The following is a 22,668-nucleotide window of genomic DNA, read 5'->3' on the forward strand; positions in this document are numbered from 1 at the left end:
CACTAACAGCCCCACCAGACCGCCGGGGATGCCTGGTCTCACCCTGGAGATACCCATTAAGGGACCATCTCTCAAGGAAGCCAGGAAGGGTTTCGCAGCGGTCGAAGCGCCTTGGGACCCTCTGGGTAAGTAGTGCGCTATATAAATCCCTATACATACATATACATACATACATACAGGTGGGGGTAGTGTTGCCACATCCCTTGAAGCAGGTTGAATAGGAGGGGTAATGTCAGCTTTCACAATGAGACTCAATGTCTGTCTGTGCCAAAAATGCTTCAGAACCCCGCCAAGCACAGTTCAGGGTTGATCATATCATTGACAGATAGGCCCTTAGGCACTGAGAGGGTATGGATTAGTCTGAACTGCCTGGCTCTTTTTTCAGTAACACACCCAAGGGGGAACAATATTATGTAATTGGGACTCAGCAAAATGTCCCGCCTAACAAGCCCTCCTTCTCCAGGTTCTGGAACACCACACCTGGGTGATCATGCACAGACAGCAATTCTTGTAATGTGGAAGAGGTAAGACCCCATGGTCTGGAATTCGAAAACCACTGGAAAAACCCTGATATAATAACTGAGCCACTTTCCTGGTAGGGTACGAATTAAGCCAAGGGAGCAGTTTCTCAATCTGAGCAGGGGAGGGTAAGGCCTTACTGGATGGATGACTTAGTGGAATCCCTTACCTTCTCTTCTGACTTTTTGATAGATTTGAATTCAGAATAGGAGGCGTGCCAGCAAAATGAACATACATGTTTGAATTTCCAAGACCCCCTGGCTGAGGCTACACGTTTCTGTTGAATGCCCACCAGGACCCTTTCCTTCCTCCCACACCCCATTGATTATGAAAAGGCTGATTGAGGGGTATCTTGTTATGACAGCGGGAGCGGAAGTGATGCATACAACACGTGCTGCTCTCCTGATGCTACACCAATGCTCCCACAGGAATCCCCTTGCACAAAAGGCTCACCCAGAAAGTCTCCAGTGCATTCTAGAACCCCCTCCCTGTCTCCTAGGCCAGAGAATTGTGAGCATAGAGAGGGGGCACAGCCCTCAGAGGCACCTAATGCTACATTCTGGTAAGTTGCGCTCTATCCCTTTGTAATAGTGCTTAGTACTACAGTAGTACAATCATGCATTCTACAAAATGCGGTTTGGTAATAGGCTAATGGGTCCTTTCCCCTGACTTTCACTAGCATTCGAGGAGTACTACAGTCTTATTCCTGGAATTCAGGAGCAAGTCAGCAGTACTACAAGATTTCTTCATACATATTTATAGCAAAATATTTGTGACTGAGGTCCACTGTGTTTCGTTCCTAATATTTTTCAAGTCTGTTTCATTTTTTTTTCTGCTGCACATTTCGGGCAACTCTACATGAAGATTAACTCTGGTAACAAAACATGAATTGTGGCTAATTCCGGTGCTCTCGTGTTGTGTGAAATGCTTTTTCGATTAGGTTACTTATTGCTTTGATAAGAAAATTGTTGTCCTAACAGATGCTAACTAAACCCAGACAGTAAATATGCTTTCTCTGCATTTACTCAAAAACGAAGGCACAGGGCAATCAAAGGATCTACGAACATCTGGCTCATCCTCTGATTGCCAGTCTTACTGAATCACTGCTCCCAAATAGGAGCAATTAGTTAGTACAGCATGTGTCAAAAGACCTATCAAGTTAATGCAAATTAAGTCAGGATAAATTGACTCAAGTTGTCAGTTACAGTTATTAGCATGCACAGTAAAAGTAAACATCCGCTGCCGTAACGATTTCGTATACTGTGCGAAACAAATGCACATCCCCTGTTTAAACATTTTTAAAGCAGTTTGCTCATGAAATAGCTTTTTTATTCGTTTCCCATCGGTCTTAAAGTTAACTCTCGTGCGTCTTTCAATGATGTGCTCCATTATTAAAACCTCATTTTTCTTCTTTTTATTTTTGGATTCTCTTATATGGTTTGGGCTCGGCCAGGTTTCAGAGCAACAATTATAAACTGCCAATAGCATCATACAGGCAAGCATTTGCTATAACGTTTGTTATAGGTAAGCAAGAGTAATAAAAAGTAGCACACCTAGATCAAAATAAGTGGTTGCTACAGTTTCAGAAGCTGATCTGTCAGTCGTGATCAAACATCTCAGACCACAACCACCCCCAATACCAAGTCCTGGCAAACATCATCAAACAGCTCTTTCACCTGTGTGAATGATCCTGGTGCCAAATAGTAAATGCATCGCTGTATCACAGGACTTGTTCCAAACTCTCTAAAAATTAGAAAAAACTCCTCTCCCTAGGAAATCCTCACTTGACACACACCTGCTGGACATTGCTAGGGAAAATTACTGGGTAAAAAATTCTTCATTCAACTAAATAACTGCATCAACAGCTGATTCAGAGCAGGTTGCAGTGTAGGTCCGTAAGACTGGGGAACAGCGTTTACAACGTAACTTTTACCACGCGCTACCTTAACCACCCAACTTTTACAACGCAAGTCGTTACAACGACTTGCGCTGGGGGGGCGCTGTAGGGTAGGGAATGGTTTAATTTACTATCCAAAACCTTCCCTCCTATCCACGGGGACTGGAGTTGGAATAGTAAATTAAACTATTCACTATCCAGCGCCCCCCAACGCAAGTCGTTGTAACGACTTACGTTGTAAAAGTTGCGTGGTAAAGGCATGCGTTGTAAAAGCATGCGTAGTAATGACATACATCCGTAAGACTATGTCATAGATGGCATTTATTGAATACTAGTATATTGGTCTTTTTAGATCTCTCAGCCACCATCAACAGGCTGCTAAATGCCCTGGAACACAGAATGGGCTTTAGAAATTCGATATTAATGTGATTCACAAGGTCACAAATGTTATGTTGAGCCCAACAAGGATCTGTTCGTGCTTTCACACCTTTTAACCAATATGTGGAACCACTTATTTTATCCTTAGCAAATTAAAAATTAATGATACATCAAGGTGCAGATGATACATGACTAAATCTATAGAGAAGATATTCAAATACTACGATCTTACCACAGAACAAGACAACAATAGTAGTTTAAAAAATATATTGATGTTAAACACTGCAAAGACCATGTTTCTCCTGACATCTCCAAGCACCATGACAAACTCAACTCATTGTTACTGGCTGAACTGACACTCATTGGTTTCTACCAAACCTATTACCTAAGAAAACTTGCAAGGTGTGCTTTGCCCTAGGCAACAGCTCATCTGTCTCTTTTGATATTAACAACATCATAACATTAGCAAATAGCTTTCTCCACTCCCTCAGAAAAAGAAACAAATCTACCTTATACAAGAAAAACTGAAATCCAATAATTCTGTTATCACCTTGACATAGGCAATGCCCTGCTTGTAGAAGCACCTCAAACAAACATTGCACCTGTAAAAGCAGTATTTCTCCTCACAGCTAGATTAGTATTGGCAAAGACAAGATTCGACCACATGACACCTATACTGAAAGACCTTCATTAGTTGCTGCTAGAAGTGATGTTGAAATTGTAGGTGCGCTGCATGACATTCTAAGTCATACAGACATACCTGCACTAGCCTGGTGACCTGTTTGTTGTTGGGGCATTCTTTGGAGCCCGTCTGCACAGCCTGAATCACCGCTTTGCCGCCACTGCTGCCCGGGGTCTCCTCCCGCCGCCGTTGCTCTGCAAACACCTGAACTCGGCCGCAATGGGGGGGAGACCTGCCTGGGGAACCACAAGATCCAGCAGCCTTCGCGGCAGGAAGCCTCCTTCACCCGGGCCAGGAGGCGCTTAAATTCAAGGCTACCCCAGGTGGAGCGGGGGACATACCTGCACCAGCCCGGTGACCTGTTTGGTGTTGGGACATTCTTTGGAGCACGTCTGCACAGCCTGAATCACCGTTTTGCCGCCACTGCTGCCAAGGGTCTCCTACCGCCCGCCGCAGCTCTGAAAACACCTGAACTCGGCCGCAGTGGGGGGGAGGCCTGTATGGGGAACCACAAGATCCAGCAGCCTTCGCAGCAGGAAGCCGCCTTCACCCGCGCCAGGAGTCGCTTAAATTCAAGGCTACCCGCTGCATCCCGAGACGCGCGCGGGCAGTGCCGGGCGAAGCCCGGGCAAAGGTCGGGCCGTCTGTGGCCATCCGTGGCTGACCCAGGTTGGGCTGGACCACCCCCCTTGGCAGTTGCCATTCTATGGACATCAGGTTAGTGTCACAAACTTGTCTTTGTTCTTGATATTCCTGCGGCAATTTGTGATCGTTAGCCCTCAGGAGTATACATCATGTGGAAAAATACATCAGCGGTGCTTGGATCAAAGACCAGGCAGAAAATGACATTAACTACTACTACTACCCCACTGCCAAATTTAATGGCCATAGATAAAATGTTACAGAAGACCATTGTCATTGTGGCAACGGCCATAGAGAACACTGAAAGACGCCTTTTCCTCCCACCAAGTTTGGCCCCGTTTATACATCAAGATAATTCATTTGACTCTTTACTTGCTCCATCATATGCAGGGTTCCCAGGAGGTGACTCCAATGATAACTGTATAACTCAGGACACAGCACCTTCTGAACATCTTCATATGGGAATTAGGCTCTCATCAACTCCCACCATGCTGACGTCAAACATGAACATAAGTCAAGACTCTTTACCGCTTTCAGTAAATGATTCAGTACAAATTGAGGACATAGAAGTGTGCCCAGATACTGAAATATCAAATATAGATAAGGAAAAGAGTGTCAGTACACCAGTACAAGTGAGGGGGCAAAAGGCCAAAAGCAAATTGGAACATTTAGTTACTGAGCCCCTGATAAGTAAACAAAGAGGCAAGGGTGGGCGTAAGCAATGTCGGCGGGCACTTGGCTCCATAGGGAAAAAAGGGGATAAGGGGGAGGGACAGCCCAACGATTTAGATACCCAAACCTCAGAGGCCAGTATAGCGCTGGGGAATGAAGGATTTTGGGGAAGGATGGAGACTCTGTTTTCTACTTTGTTAGGGCCCATTAGTCTACAAATCTCTACTATCAAAAATAGGTTGAGAGCCATAGATGAACATGTAGCAAAACTGGGCACAGGGCTTAACTCAACAAATACAACTAATTTAGGGACTACTGGTGGGATTAAGGCCAAAAATAATGCAACTAACACAAAAACAGATGTCTGTAACAAAGTCCACCCCTCAATACCAATAGCAAGTACGAGTAAAAACCCAGTAATTGCTCAACCTCTGGCCAAATGAGTCCCTGATCCCAAGGTAACAAAGGTAACCATCCCAGAAGGTACAACCCCATCTACTGATAAAAGCAAAAGGGCACCTGCTCGGCAAGATATTAAGGACGTTCAAAATCTCTCAGTAGACAAACCAGGCCAAACCTTGGTAACTAATGTGAGGCAGGTCCCGGCCCCCATTAGTTTACCCCCAGAATGTGGGGCCTATGTTGCGGTCCTAGACAATGTCCCTAAACTGAAGAAGGACCAAGAGGAATCCCCCGCAAGCCTTAAAAATAGAACCCTCCACTGGCTATCTCGGAACTGCAACTTCCCAATGGAAGAATCAAACGAGATAATTTTACCACAAAGAGTGGGATGGGTGGGCCCGTTGAGAAAAAAGTTTGAGGGGGACTGTATAATTATACATTTCAGATCCCCCCAATGGGCCCAGTACACACTTGCCAATGCTCCATTGCCCTCACCTTGGGAATTTAATACAACTCTGCTTCCCCTAGGTTATTTTTTACAGGCATTTAATGGATCCAAATTTTAATCTGAGGAATAATTCCTCATTGTGTCATCAGGACCCAAACTTTAATCTCAGGAATAATCCCCCATCGTGTCAACAGGCCACATTCCCAATGTACCCATTGTCTCATCCATGCTTTCCCATTCCTCCTCAGTACAAAGCAAGAGAGAGGCTTAATTCAAGGTTCAACCCAAATATGCCACGAAATGAGTTGAGGCATACCTATAACATTCCAACATATATTCGGTTTGCACTAGCCTTCTCTAATTTGGGAGACCAGGATTGACTGGGGAATAAGGAAAGTAATACCAAATTTCAGGTAGATAATGATAAAGGGGAACATTTAGTATCCACACAAGTTAACAAAATCAAGGGAACAGCAGTGTATGATCATACCCTCCTATCTATAGCCACACAAGAGGATGTTAACCCAACATCGACTAATTCTAAGCTGAGCACAGTTAAAGGTGTTGGGAGTAAGTTAGTGAGTCCCATTAGTAATTCCGACCTGACAATCCTTAGCTGGAATGTTGCTGGGTTAGAATCAAGATTGTCAGACCGGCAAGGGGTACAGTTATTGGATGGCAAGGATATTAATATGTTTCAAGAGACTTGGGCTACAGAAAACTTACACAAAGAGGGCTATCACTGCTTTAGTGTGGCAGCACTCAAACCTGACCTTGGTCGCGCAGTGGGCGGACCACTCATTGGGATCAAAATATTGGCAGGGGGCACTATTTAAGACTTACCAACTGAGCATTTGAATGTACAGGTCCTTGAATTCAAGAGACAGTCCAGGATTTATTTAATGCATTTTTATAATAAAGATTTTAATTCTGTCCCTAATAAGAATTTCATAGCTCTCTCTAATATCTTACGCAACCTGGAATTAAACTCAGATATAGATGAGAATACAGGGATCCTCATAGGGGGAGATTTCAACGCGAAAATTACTAAGAACTATCGGTCTGGGGGAAAAATTCAATTAGATCAAGCGGAACGAAGGGGTACTGAACTAGAAAACTTGCTAACTGAGCATATCCTTAGTAATGCTTTGGAAGCAGGGCACATGTCTAGTGCTCATCATGCCCCCACTTTTAGAGGCAGGGATTGCTCCTCTACCATAGATTTTATTTTTATGACCCCCCACTTAATAGATCGCATAACTAAGTCCACAGTGTTGGAAACATCGTTTGGAGACCACAATCCTCTTACAGTCACCCTATAACTAGGGTTAAGTCCAGTATACGCCAACTTAAATGGTGCAAGAGATATTACTCCTTCGGGAGATGGCCTGCAACTGAAATGGAGGAGAGTTGAAAGTGGGGCCATATTAGAAACTTTGAAAAGGGAATACCCCCATCTGATCAACTCCTGTTTACCCTATGACGGGAATTGTCTTAGGATAATCGCGGACTTTGGCAAACTATGTTTTGCCATAAAAACTTGCCTATCAGTCCTGTTGCCAAAGAAAGAGAAAGACCCAAGATGGTTTGATACCGCCTGTTCATTAGCTAACAGGGCGTTGTGTAGGGCGTTAATTATTAAACCTAGATGCACAGCAGAGGTCCAGGCGGCAAGGAAACACTATAAATCTACAATTGTTGAACAGAAAGCCGCATTACTGACGAAGCAGTGGAAGTCGCTGGTCAGAAGTGCAAATCAGAAGAGCAGCGGCCCCTTCTGGATGGCCGTCAGGAAAATGCGAGATACGGGCAAACAACTAACATCGATTAGCTGTAACATAACCAGTAGTGTCTGGGAGGCCCACTTCTCCAAAATATACGCTACTCCATCTGAGGACTTACTAAGCTATGTCCCTGGCCATCTGTGCTGTTTACAGATTGGTCTCCATGAGGTAGAAGTAGCCATCAGACAGAGCCTTGGCAAGAAGGCTCCTGGTCCTGATGGACTCCTTATAGATGTTATGAAGTTTAGTCCGGATTTATGGGCACCGATTCATGTCAATGTTTTTAATAGTTTACCTTCAGCGCCTATGCCCAATACCTGGTCCACCAGCACGATAGTCCCAATTTTTAAAAGGGCGATAGGTCAGACCCGGCCAATTACCGACCAATTTCACTCCTGGATAACACCTTAAAATTTTTTAGGGCGAGTACTTTAATATAGGGTGTTAGAGTGGACAGAAGATAATGAATTATTGGACGCTTGTCAGATGGGATTCAGGAGCAGGGTGGGCACGGTGGAGCAATGTTTGAATTTTAAGTTGGTAATGGACAGGTATAACATTGCTCGATCATCCCCTATCTATCTTGCATTTATGGATTTTTCATCCGCCTTTGATCTAGTCAATAGATCCAAACTCTGGTCCATTCTTCTGGACTATGGACTAGACGAGGCTCTTGTGAACTTCTTGGCCTCGCTCCATACTGATCCTAAGGCACAAGTTAGGATTGGGATGGGCGGGGAAGTATCCAGCCCTAATTAAATAGGTAGGGGGGTTAGACAGGGGTGCGTTTTAGCACCCCTGCTTTTTATCATTTACATCAATGGGTTAGCAAAATCTCTAAAACAGGTGACCCCAGACATGCCAAAAATCCAGGGGCAACCATTACCAGTCCTTTTATACGCAGACGATGCGATACTCATGGGCCGCACACCTAATGCTCTCCACCTACTTGTTAAAACTTTTGTTCAACATATGGAGGCCTTGGATCTGCGTGTGAATTTTAAAAAATCTTTTATTATGTCATGTGGCCCAGGGAAACGGAAGCTCAACACCATACATGTAGGGACAGATAAACTAGAATCTGTGAACACATTCCCATACTTAGGGCTGGTTTTCGCTGCAAACGGCTCATGGAGCAGGCATTTGGCCCACGCCACGGGCAAGTTCTCGAAAGCCACTAACTCTATTTTGAGCCTGTCACGCCCAAAGAAGATAGGTGCCATTAGAGCAATTTAAAAAAAATGTAAGCTAAAGTGCATACCAGTAGTAACATATGGGGCAGAGGTTTGGGGTTTGGGGATAAGTCCCAGTATTCGACGAGAAGAAAACCAATTTTGTAGAAAAATCCTGGGCGCCCCAATCTCTTCCTCTGAGTTCATTTGTCATAGGGATTAAACCCGCCCTACACATGTGATTTCATTAGGACAAGACCAGCTTTATTCTGGCTTAGGATCTGGACGAATAACTCAGCTGCCCTAACACAGGATATTATAAAAGACTGCCTCAAATGTGAAAAGGGCTTAGGCATCCCCTGGCTCGCGGGAGTCTTAAAAACATTGAGTGCTGTAGGCAGAGGAGATCTTTTCTCCGACCCATCTAAGATTGAGCCTAATGATAAGAATGAGGTCAAACAAGCATTATTTGCACTTTATAACTCAGAAAGAATGGGAAGTGAATCACTCAAATTTACTGTTGTGACATACGTGGAGAACGAACTGTGTAGGCAACCGCTCCCATCCTATCTTACTCTCCCCATGACTAACTGGGAAAGATCATTGTTATTCCGCCTAAGGGCAGGCTCTGTAAAATTTTTATTGAACTTTCCTTTGGGTTATCATCACACAGCACATTGCAATCCATGCCCGTGTGATGGGATAAGTACACAGAATAATTCGGACTTCCTGTTTTTCTGTAAATTTTATTTAAAGTATATTAATTGGTTTTTAACTCCATATTTTAGAAAACGAAGACCCCTTTCTTTAAGGGAGTCTAATTTAATGTTGCTTTCTCTGGACACAGATGAATTAACTTTTCGCACTTGCACTTTCTTGAGACTGATAACAAGTGTACGCAAAATGATTGAAAACCCCTGAAAAATTAGATTTTTGAGAGCTGTAATACATTTTTATAAATTATGAATATTGTAAATAGATTTTATGCAAATGGATTTGAAAAGAGAATGGGACTCTTTTAATTGTATGTACTTTTATGAATTTTATGAAATTCGAATAAAGGTCTTTTGAATTGAATTGAAGTCATTAACCCAAAGAACCCCAGATCTATCAACGGTGGCTGCCCTTTTCTACGCGGCCACTTCTTCAGCTTGCCTTTAGTTTGCCTTGTTAGTACGCAGAAACCATTACTTCGCATGATTTTACTGTGCATGACCATTACTTCGCCGGGATATCCACATTGTTGTTTTAGAGGCGCCTCCGGTTCTAAATAACGCAGTACGACTCTGAAGATGCCGGAAGCTGGAGCAGTGGAAGGTGATCCACGAGGACAGAGAGGTAAGTGGGGCTGTGTATACGGTTGTGTAGGTAGGCGTAGTGTAGAGTAATGTATTTGGGTGTAAGGTAGTGAAGGGGGTCGTGAAGGGTAGTGTTTGGGAGTAGGGAACGGACGGGGGGGGGTAGGGGCAGGGTCGTGCAGGGGGTAATGTTTTAGAGTTTAGGGTAGTGTCAGGGTGTTGTGCAGGATATTGTTTGGGTGTAGGGACAGGACTAGGGATCGGGGAGGATTGCGCAAGGGGGAGTGTTTCAGGGTTTAGGGTAGTGTTGGGGTGTCGTTTAGGGTAGTGTTGTAGTGTAGGGAGCGGACTTGGGTTATGTTGAGGGTCGTGCAGGGAGTAGTGTTTTAGGGTTTAGGGTAGTGGCGTGGTGTTTGTGTACAGTAGGGTAGTGTTTTAGGATTTAGGGTAGTGTTGGGGTCGTGAAGTGTAGTGTTAGAGTGTAGGTCAAGGCAGGGAAAGGTCGTGTGGGGGTAGTGTATTAGGGTTTAGGGTAGTGTAGTAGTGTTTAAGTAGTGTAAGGTAGTGTAGTGTTAGCATGATTTTAGTGCGATGTTTTAAATTAGCATAAACCATAGTACATGATTAGTAGTAGATTGTGTTATAAATGCATGCACAGTTAAAACTTGCGAAGTAATGGCGTATGCTAAGTAAAAACATTGCACTAAAATCATGCGAAGTAATGGTATGCGAAGTATCGACATACATCCCTATCAACTTAGTTGATTATCTCCAAAGATCACTAGGCTCAAGGAGAAAGGACTATCTCCTTTTTAAGACACCTAAACTCCAAACAATCATAGCCATGTAAAATATTTTCTCATACATGGCCTTTAATTGTAAAACTCTCTTCCCCAACACATCAAAATAAGGACAGACTTTCTCTGAGTCAGTAAAGGTCTAAAGTTCACTTGTTTCACTTGCCCCTCAAAAACTCCGGAGTCTGTTTTAAAGGACCAGAAGAACAAATGAACTCATCAGAAATAAATTTAAAAAACGAAAATAACAGTATTTCCCATGCTCCCTCATTTTTTTATCATAGTTGAACTTGATTTGTTATTCTATAATAAGTCTTGTTCCACTTAAACACTCAAATATGACTCAGTGGGATAGTTGTAGTATAAAACTGTTAAAATAAAATGAATGCAGAGGCGGTCAATAGTTGAAAGGGGTTAAGTGAAAAAATTAAAACTGAGAAATCAAAGCAGGACTTCCTTTACAATAAATAGAATGGGGATCTCACATTTTGATATACAGAATCTCAATATATTGAGAGAGAGATATTCAGTTGGGAGCAAGTTGTAAAATATGCCTGAACTCTCATCCTGATATTAAGGTGAAGAAACATTTTGATTAGAAGGCAGACAGCCTGATTCATGAAGCAAAATTGCGCCCGCAAAAGCTGCGAAAAAGCTATCGCGGGCGCAATTTCCAAAATCGGAATTCACCATATAAAAAGCGAATTCGCAAACACAGATTTGCGAAATCGCTAAAACATTTGCAGAAACCCGGCAGGATACCAATAGCGAATCGGAAATAGCGAGAATGCACGGAATCTGCGAAAATAATAGCGATTTCGCACTTTACGCGCAATCGGTATTCATGAAAAATCGCTATTAGCGAAAAAGGCAAAAATCGCATTTTGCGAGGCGCTATTTAAGGAGAACCCAAAGCAGGTGGTAACCATCAAACCCGTTGGAATTTTTTTTTTTTAAACCGTTGGCCAATCAGTAACTGGTGCAGGCCTGACCAAAGACACTTAAGGGGAAGCAGCAACAGCAGAAGGAGTCTTACAATGCCAGGAATGTACATGGTGGTCAGGCGGCGAAGGCTACAGCGAGCAGCAAGGAGGAGACGCAGAATCCAGGAGAGGATATTCCGTCAGCGGGTCACCCTGCTGGGCCAGACCAGAGAGCAAATATACGCAAAGTACAGGCTCAATGGGGCTATGATCATCAAGCTCATACAGGACCTTGACCCCCTGATGCAGCACCCAACAAGGCGGACCAATGCCGTCCCAACACATGTCCAGGTATTGTGTAGCCTGCACCTCCTGGCCTCTGGGAGCTTCCAGGGGATAGTTGCGGAAGCTGGGGGGATATCCCAGCCCACCATGTCCCGCTGCCTACATAGTTTCCTTGACGCAATGCTGACCCAGCTACACTAGCACATCAAATTTCCCACCAGCCAACAGGAATTGGATGAGACCAAGCTACAATTCTACAATGTTGCCCGTTTCTCACACGTGATTGGATGCATTGACTGTACCCACGTCCATATTTGCCCACCTGCTGGAACGGAGTACATGTACCGCAATCGCAAGTCCTACCACTCCCTCAACATCCAGATGGTCTGCATTGCAAAGACATACATCACCGACATAGTGGCACAGTACCCGGGGAGTACACATGACTCATTCATATTCCGCCACAGCGGCCTCCACACTTGACTGGTCAAGGGAGACTTCGGGAAAGGACACCTACTTGGTAAGTACACTTTGCCCACAATGTCACATTGCGAATGACTAGCTGCGCTGCACAGACACTCACCCTCTGCTCCTCTCATTCAGGTGACAGTGGCTACGCCCTGCGTGAATACCTCCTCACCCCATACCTCAACCCTGCTTCACCACAGCAACGGCGTTACAACGTATCACACATACGCACAAGGAATTGCATAGAGAGAACATTTGGGCTACTGAAGAGCAGATTCCGCATACTTCACAAGACAGGTGGGGCCATGTACTACAGTCCTGAAGTGTGCTGCCGCATTGTGGCTGTGTGTGCTATCCTACACAACATCGCTACCAAGCGCAGGATTCCTGTCGACATCTCTGGCAGTGAATCGGAAGGGGATGACCGGCCACCTGCACATGCGTGCCATGCATGCCGCGAGAACCCAGCTGAAGGCCACAGACGCCGCAACCACATCACAATGAACAGTTTCTAGTGCACCCTCTACCCTCGCCCCACAAATCACAAATGCATGCAAAATGTAAAAATGACACAAAGCCAATGTGTGCTGCAAAATAAATGATTATTGTTACATTCACAATAATGCTACCACTATAAATGTTGTCATTGGTAACAGTATTTTGCCATACTGCTGTGTCAAAGGACAGGGCAGGCTTATACTCCTGTGCCACAAATAGTCATATGAAGTCAATTGCGCCTCCTGCGCGTACCACCCAAGCGCCTCTGAGGCTCATCATCTTCCAAGGCACGTGTACCTGCTGTGGGCCTGGTGCTGCTCCTGAGTGACCCTACTTGTGAGGCAGAGTGGCTGCTCATGCTGGATGTCCCCTCACTGACATCATCACCCCCAACAGTGGCAGGTAGAGCAGGAGGGTGTAGTGCTGTCACAGCAGTGGTCAGGTGCTCGAGGACCCTGGCCACATCCTTGCAGCACTGGATGAGCTGCTGCTGCTGTGCAAGGGACCTGCGCGACAACTGTGATGTTGCATTGCCTACAACATAATTGGACCTGGTGTAGGCCGTCAGCCGGGTCAATAGCTGACGGTGGCGCCGGCGTGCTGCGTTGCGCTGTAATGTGATAGCTGCAGTGTTGGCCTCCATGGCCGCTGTCATGCGGTCCATGCGGTCCCCCACTCCAGCCACATGCCGCCCAATATTGTACAGCTGTAGCTCTATGGCACCTTGCCGGCGTGCCTGAAGCTGATGAATACGCAGCATGCGTCTCTCAACGCTCATTCGCACCTGCCGCTGTCCATTCCCCCTCCTGCTGATAGCTGCATTTGACTGCTGGCGAGACCTGCCACACCTGCTCTGCTGGCCTGACACAGTGGCTGGCCGCTGTGTTACCGCTGTCGCAGGCCTTGATGTAGAGGCACCAGCTGCTGGTGGTGTCACAGCAGGCGTTGCTGGTACGGCAGGGGCTGGAGGCACACTGGTAGTGGGCCTGGCTGCGGCTGTAGTTGTTGGTGTTGAGGCTGGGGACGCGCTAGTTGTGGGCCTGGCTGCAGCGGTAGTTGTTGGTGTTGAGGCTGGGGGCGCGCTAGTTGTGGGCCTGGCTGCGGCGGTGGTTGCTGTGCCAGACGCAGGAGGCGCACTGCTGGAGGACCTGGCTTCTGATGTTGTTGCTGCGGCAGGGGCTGGTGCCTGTGTTAGTGGCGGCACCTCCTCCTCATCCTGGGCCTCCTCATCTATTAGCAGCCTCTCGCTGTCTCTGCTGTCTGCGCCACCTGTGAGGGTAAGTGGACGTTCATTAGTTGCATGTATCTGTCACACGTGCAGTTGCTACTTCCATGCTGGGTGACATTCCCTGACTGGCTATGGCTTTGCGTACTTTGGAACCTGTCTGGCTGCATTGTGGTAGTACTACATTGTGGCCACACTACATGTCCCACAATGCTTCAGGGCATTACCTGATGTGCAACAATGGTGTGACTATGGAACATTATGGGAGCCTATATGGTCATGGACATTCATAGGGGACAGGGTCGCAGTCGCATGCCACTTACCTTGGATGTCTTGGGTGGGGCGGGATGAGTCCAGACGCGTTACTCCAGTGCACGCCTCCCTCTCAAGCGTGTTTTCCATTTGGTCCTCCAAGGCTGTGTTTGGAGGGACTGTAGGTCCTCCCCCTCCAGTGCCCGATGCCTCTCCAAAGCGCTCTGCCACCTTTTCTTTGGCACGACCTCGGAGGTCATACCATCTTTTTTTTAATTCGTCCAGTGACCTATCAGCCACACCCACGGAGTTCACCGTGGACGCAATTTCCTGCCAGATCCTCCTTTTTTCCTGCTCCGGCACCCTCCCAGAGTCCTTGCCAAACAGTTTGGAGTGGTTGGCCACCACCCCTTCTATCAAATGCTCCAGCTCCTGTGCTGAAAATTTCAACTTCCTCTTCCACCCTGTGGTGTTGCTAGGCCCAGGAACAGCTTCCTCAGACATGGCAGAACTGTTGTTGTAGAGTAGGAATCCAAAAAGATTAGCAGGAGCTCTCTCAGTTGCTGACTCTAGGTCTCCCGCACTGTGGTGAATGGGGGTGGGAACTGGCTGCTTCCTGGTTGTGATGTCATCACTGTGCTCGAAATGCGACTTCCCGTTTTCCCGATCTCGCGATTTTGCGATCTCGCAATTTGCGATATCGCTATTTGCGATATCGCAATTCCGACACAGATGTAGCCGGAAATAGCAATTTTTCTGCGATGATCGATAATCGCTAACGGAATTTGCGATCGCGTGCGAATCGCATTTTGTTGTCGCAAAACATCATGAATTCCGATCTGCGATTTCTCAATTGCGATTCGCAATTTTTCGCAATTTGAGAATCGCAGATGCCGGGTTTCATGAATCAGGGTGATAGTCATTAAACATAGTTGCATTGACAACATCATTAACTATTTCCATTGGTAATACAGGTGGTAATCGTTTAAAACTGTAGAATGTCCTGGGATCTCTGAGTCTAAATAATAAGAAAGAAAATAAAAAATTACAGGGACTATGAAGATAAGTCCAATTCTTGTGAAGTGAGATAATAATCTGAAAAAATGGGCTATCCTGACATGAGTATGTTGTATTTTCTAGCTGCAATACAAGAGAAGGATCTGTGAACTATAGTCGTTTTTTGGGAAAAAGGAGAGCGGTTGTGTGTCTATGCTGCACAGAGCACCTAAACGTCCCAATAATGATAGTTTATGGGAGAGGTACATGGGAGTGTGGAGGTTTATGACTATGTAAATGAGGCATGCAGTTTGCATAGAGCAGGATACCTCATTTGGAAACCATTTTAGGTCAGCAAATGCAGGACGGAAATGACCAAATGTTTTGCTTTTCTTTTCAGAAAACCTGGCAAAATATTTTGTAAGGCAAGACACATTTTAGGAGGCTTGGAATGAGGGCTGGTCCATAATCAAGCTAGCAGATTACTTGATTGCCAGCAGCTAGTTTTTGATTTTGTCTAGAGAGCACATATATATATATATATTTTTTTTTTAGTCAAAAATTTGTCTTTTGAATTGTAAGAAGTCGTAAAAAGTGAAGCCCATGCAATCTGCTGTGTGGCAGGGTTGGTGGCAATGCAAACTTTCTTGGTTTTTCTAAACCAGTTTTGTTTGGTAACTGAGGGCCTAATTATGATGTCAGTCAGACGAGCGTCAGACATACATCGTAGTGGAAATGGACCGCCTGACAAGAAGTTGGCGGTTCCGCTTCTACAATTAGGATGCAACCGCCCTCACGGCGTTTGCAAAGTGTATATTTTCAAGTGAAACTGTTGCTGCGAGTTGCAGAACCAGATTCAATAGAAAATATACACTATGAAAACATCGCTGCACTGTGTGGCTGGCACCATGTGGTTCCTGCCACACAGTGCAGGGATGTTTGGGATGAGCACCGTAGGTGCCCCTAGGCCTCATAGCGGATGCTATGGGAAACAGTCATCATAATCCCGATGGTGGTGCCTGAGAAGAAACCGCCGCCATTTTGGGATTATGATTCTTTATGATGCTCCGATGGGCTCCTTGAACCCATTGTAAGCGCAGCAGAATCACCCTGCACGTGTCCATCTGCTTGCTGGTATTGTAGTGCGGTGGTCGGAGGGAGACCATCAATGTCGGGCAAAAAGCTTCTGACTAGCTGTTGGATGGCTTTCCATCCAAAATCGTAATTGGGCCCTTAGTCGGGGATTGGGCTAAGGAGAAGTAATCCAGTTTTTGAGGTGTTTGGAAATTATTGTTGTCCCATGCAGCTACAATTATAATTCTAGGATTATTTAATATTACAGACCAATTCAGGAGAGCCCATGCTTGTGTCAACTTGGTGTCTTCAGCATAGTGATGCAAGGATATACAAAGATAATTCTGTAGATCACTTAATAGTGCCACATTGGGACTAAAAATTATAGTCATCCGTATCTACTCTTGTGAGACACCATAAATTAAAGAGGCTGGTTTAGGAAAGTAGGATCGTCTTCTTATGTTAACCCCCACTTTGCGCTTGATGTTACACTGTTTTTGACTAGTCTGACTGAGATCCTGCTAATCATGACCCCAGTCTATCTGCTTTCTCCATAAAATGTAATGACATGTACTTAGGTACACTCCCGTTTGGATACTGGGGTACCCTTATAAGTCCCTAGAATATGGTACACATGTACCCAGGGCATAGGGACCCCAGATGCCTCCCATGGGCTGAAGTAGGTAATATGCCTCCCATGAGAGCCCATGCAAAATGGAACTAGAGGTCTGCCATTACAGCCTATGTAAGCTGGTGCATGCACAACTTACTTTAGATATAGGTCTACTATATCTGTACGTCACTACACTTAAAATCTATAAGTTAATCCAATAGCAGGCATTAACAATCCTGAAGGCAGGGTGCTGGGTTTTACATGAGAGGGTGCCACTGCATGAGCAGAGCACCCCTGTACCCTTGGGAACTTTTCTCCCAAGTTGTCGGGGACCCAGTCAGACATATAGGTGGAGGTGCATTATATGCTTGCGTAAAATGCTATCTCGAAAACAGCTGCAACAAACCATGTTGTGTTAGGTATCAAACACCTTGGAATCATACAGGTAACCGGTGTGGGAGGTATGATTCCAACATTCAAAAGCAAGCTTCATGGGGTACCTGGTCTTCCGGGTACCAGCCTACTCGAACCGGAGAGCAAAAAATGATTGCTGCCAACCAGAGACTGATTTCTGCCCTCCTGCTGCTGAGCCAAGTTCGAGCTGGGGAAGGCAGAACAAGAGGCATCCTTTACAGGGAGGAGTGGCCACCTCCCAGACAGGATTTAGTGTATTGGAGCTGGGTGGGTACACACTTTCAAAGTGCCTTAAAGTCTGCACAAGGGGCACATTTGGTGTCCCTGTACATAGTCCAGCTCAAACCAGTACTGGGAGCTGTTGGCTCCTGCTCTGGTGCAAAACTGGACAAAGGACTTGGAAGAAACCTCCCCACTGTCCTGACCCTCTCCTGATTCTGTCCAACCCTCTCCTTTGGGTACAAAGGGGCTTACCTGGTTGTAGGACCCCAGATTTGACCTGGACAAGATTCTGAACAAGAAACCACTGACCATCGACTATCTGGACACTCTGGACTTTGCTGGACTTCTCCTGGACCCGACTTCATCTCCCTCTCCATCTAAAGTATTGTGTGTACACGTGCACCATACAGGCTCTGTACAGGACCTGTGGAGAATTAAAGACAACTGAACTATCTCCTCTGGGGTGAAAAGTCACTCCTCTGCATTTGCAGGCACCGTAACGCAACTGACTGATCTGCTGATCCTGAGCTGCTGTGGACTCCGAATGCGCCAGAAACACAGAAGGTGAGTTACTATGTTACTTGAGGTTGAGCTGCCCTCTCACAAAGTTTTAGACCAGTATCGCTCGTGTTGACCGCATAACTTGAATCCCTGTGCACTGCATACATTTGCAAGTGCATATCCTTGTTGGCACTCCCCAACCAACTACATTGGGCTATCGATAGCCCCAACCTCTGCGCACATTTCATACAAAGAACTACAGCCTCCTTGCACTCTGTGCCCTGCAAGCTGTTGTTTTGTGAAACTGCTAGAGGTCCCTTTGCGACTCCTGTGCCTTCCGCCTTTGGGTCCATTTGAGGGACACTACTGATTTTCTCGGGTTCCCATGGTTGCTCCAGGCCTGCCCTGACTCCCCTTGCTGTTGTGAGTCCCCTGGTCCTTACTGGGCCAGACCGTCCTTTTCTCTGATCTTCTTCATGGATTGCCGTTGCCAAGGCTTGTTGGTGCTCCCGCCAGATACCAGCCCCTCAGCACTCGACTTATTTTGTGGTACAGCTTGTATTCTGATCCTGGCCATCCTCGACATCACCTAGTACAAGCAGCTGGAGAGTCAAGGTCTCCTTTTACACACCGAAGCACCCGACATAGGTGGGCATTCATCTACCAAGCTTCTGGTCACACCTGAGTGACCCACACTCTGTCTCCTCTGCTTTCAGGTTCCTTTCATCAAGAATCCACCTGTGGATTCCAACTAACACTTTTCTTCTTTCCAGCAGTGGAATTTTTTGAAGACTCCCATTGAGAACCATAGCGGTTTCCGATGCCACTTCAGCCGGATACACCTAGCTTCCAGGGGATAGGTAACTCTGGCACTTCAGTATCCACAGGTGAGGTGGCTATCCAACCTTCTATGTTCCAAAGGATTTCTTAATAATCCACTGAGAAGGGTTCTTAAACTTTAAAACTGCAACCTCAACTCACCGATTGAATTGTATGTAGCACGCAGTCGTGTTCTCAGATTGTAAGTCAAAGGGAAATCCCTGGAATACACTAGTAAGACTCATACATCTATACTTTTACACTTGCGAAAAGTTTTTAAACAATAGCAGGACACTCTCCCTCCTTGTAATGTGAGGTGGAATGTAGTAATAATTTCCACAGAAAATATAGAATTCGTTTACAATCTATTTTAATAAAAATTCATACATTTAACAATAAAAAGTGTAGCAATTAAAAGTTTCAAAGAAATATTCCTTGAACAGTAAAAATACATGAAATCATTATCTGAAATGTGTAATTAGACATTATAGTAATTAAAAAATACATGGCAAAAACAAAAATACATACATGGTACATTAGCAGTTCATACACAGTTTAGAAATACAAAACACACTATAAAGTAATAAACCCCTATTATACTTTTGGCTCCTAGATATTATTGCCACTGTAGATTTTCTAGATCCAAAGGCCTAATACTGTGTTCACTATTGTAGACAGCTGTGACATAGATATATGTACATCCAGTGTATACTAGGCTTCACTTGGATTCTTTACTCAAAGGATGCGTCGACGCGTTTCGGTGCAATACATTTAATTCTGTGGCACCTTCCTCAGGACTTCTTGATAGGGGTTTCCTGTGTCAAGAAGATTTCAGAATTTGTTTTTTGTCATTGATAAATGTGATTAGAGATCCAATAAGGCCTGTGCAGAGTTTCAGTCACTTTCTGCGGTTTTTGGCTGCTGTGGCCTTCTTGTTTTCGACCGAACTCCTCTTAATAGGGTTTCTTCTTCCGAGCGTTCAGTCTCTTTATTTTATAGATGCGAGTATCTTAAAACTTTATAAAACCCTCTTTGAACGGGCATATGTTATCTGCGCTCCTCCTAGGAACTGGATATGTTCTTCGTGTTGCAAGCGCCGCGTTTCTGCCTCGTTCAAACCGGTTTGAACGAGGCAGAAAGGCGGCGCTTGCAACACGAAGAACACCCCTATGGTAGGCCCATGGGCAGGGTGCATTGTAGGTAAAAGGTAGAACATACTCTGGTGCGTGTGTCATGTCCTAATAGTGAATGACAGCCATTTCCGTTTTTCACTGATGCAAGGCTACCTGTTCCCCATAGGCCGGAATGGGCAGTTAGATTATAGCATTTTATAATCCTAACTGTCATGACCCACCAGAGTTCAGTAAGGTACTATTAGCAATCTAGTACATAGCCAACAGTTTCCTATGAACATTGCTTGTATTCTTTTGCTTTAGTTTTGCGTTGTCCAGATGTGCCTTGTTTTATTTTGTTTGATGCTCCAGAATTGCATGACTGCATAGATGTGAGGGCTGTATACATGTGCACGCTACTCATTGCTTTGTTTGTACTTCTGTTTTTTTTGCATATTTCATACTAATACTCCATCCTTAAATTGTGCATTAACCTTGTAATGCTTATTGGCCCCTTGGCATGACACTGTATTGCCCTCTTGGTGTTTTTTCACGCTGCTTCGCGCTATGAAAACACCTCTGAAATGTGTTCAGCTTGGGCCTCCTTAGTCCGTCCCAGCGCGTATAAAAAGGAGCCGCGCCCTTAACCTGCTGCGGATTATTCAGGATCGCGGTTCGAGGCTCCTGTTTCCCGAGGCTCCCTGCATCTCCATTGTGAGGCTCTCCGATCAGAAAAGAAATCAGGTATTTCTTTAGTGGCTTCTAGGTAAGTCTCTTGGCTTTCCTTTTTTTATATTACGCATGGTGTTTACATGTTTTGAAACGCACTTTGAATCTGGACCCTAACGAATTAGTGAAAGCAAATGGCATTTATTTCTGACATTTAAGCAGGGTGTAAACATGTTAAAAATGCTTTCTGAACTTTGACCTTTAAGAACTTGTGAAAGCAAAGCAAATGCTAATGTATATTTTCAGGCATGAGATTGAAGATAAATCTTGGGAATTTACCGACAAAGACTGACCTCATTTGCATGACATTCTGGCTAAGAATTAAGGTCAAGGTCCTGCGAACTTTTGCCAAATAGACATTTCATGAATAAACAAGTGTATGGGATTCTTAAGCTGAATTCTTAAACGGACTAATATGTAAATTGCTGATATGTTAATTATACTTTAACTAGATTCTAGTATTAATCATCAGACATGTTTATTTGATTTATGTACATACTGATAACCAGAAATACAGTTATCATTCATGTAACTGTAGTCGAATGTTAACCCTATAGTATCATTGGTTATTTTTACAATGTTTTAGCAGCACTCAGTAAAGAACTAAATTTGAGGAAAGATTTACAGAAAGTATAATAGGTCTGAGGATCGCTGCAGCTTCTGACTTTTCAGATCTCCCTCCCCGCAGTACCCTCCCTTCCCCTCCCCTCATCTGGCCATCCTGATACTCTGTATTATTTAATTCAGAGTCGGGGTTGCCTGAAGGTGGGCTTATTGAGGGGGTTGCTCCTGAGGAACCTGAACCTTGACATACTAATCCGCCCACAGATTATTATTCCTCCTGAGCAGTATCGCCAAAATGGCTTCTTTAGATAATATATGTAAACTTTCAGGTGAAATGCAAAAAGAGATTGCAGCCTCCATTGCTGACGCAGCTGCCTTGGCCAGTCAGGTTGCTCAATTACAAACGATGATCAAGCCCTGATCTGTTGACTGGGTAGGAGTGTTCTGCTTAATTCAGATACTCTGTCCATCACCACCCCCTTTTCTGAATCGTTTTGTCCACCATAAGCGTGGAAGGGTATTCTCAGACATGAGTTCCTTGCTCACTGCACCATCAGGATTCAAGCAAGCCGGGCCGAAGACGGCTGTAATGCCAGAAACCGGTCCCCGGAACCTTGTTTCCTTTCCAGTAAAAGAATTGGCTTGGTAGTTTGGTCTGCCCTGTTCCCATGATGCACTGGGCCAGGGACAGACTAATTTGCATGTAGCCAGGTTCTGAGCTGGGATGGTGCAGTGAGCTAAAAAACGGTGATGGATCAAGCCCTGATCTGTTGACTGGGTAGGAGTGTTCTGCTTAATTCAGATACTCTGTCTATCACCACCCCCTTTTCTGAATCGTTTTGTCCACCATAAGCGTGGAAGGGTATGCTCAGACATGAGTCCCTTGCTCACTGCACCATCAGGATTCAAGCAAGCCGGGCCGAAGACGGCTGTTATGCCAGAAACCGGTCCCCGGAAGCTTGTTTCCTTTCCAGTAAAAGAATTGGCTTGGTAGTTTGGTCTGCCCTGTTCCCATGATGCACTGGGCCAGGGACAGACTAATTTGCATGTAGCCAGGTTCTGAGCTGGGATGGTGCAGTGAGCTAAAAAACGGTGATGGATCAAGCCCTGATCTGTTGACTGAGTAGGAGTGTTCTGCTTAATTCAGATACTCAGTTCATCAGCACCCCCTTTTCTGAATCGTTTTATCCACCATAAGCGTGGACGGGTATGCTCAGACATGAGTCCCTTACTCACTGCACCATCAGGATTCAAGCAAGCCGGGCCGAAGACGGCTGTAATG

This window comes from Lissotriton vulgaris, chromosome 1_1 (assembly GCF_964263255.1).
Source record: "Lissotriton vulgaris chromosome 1_1, aLisVul1.2, whole genome shotgun sequence".
Classification (NCBI taxonomy): Eukaryota; Metazoa; Chordata; class Amphibia; order Caudata; family Salamandridae; genus Lissotriton; species Lissotriton vulgaris.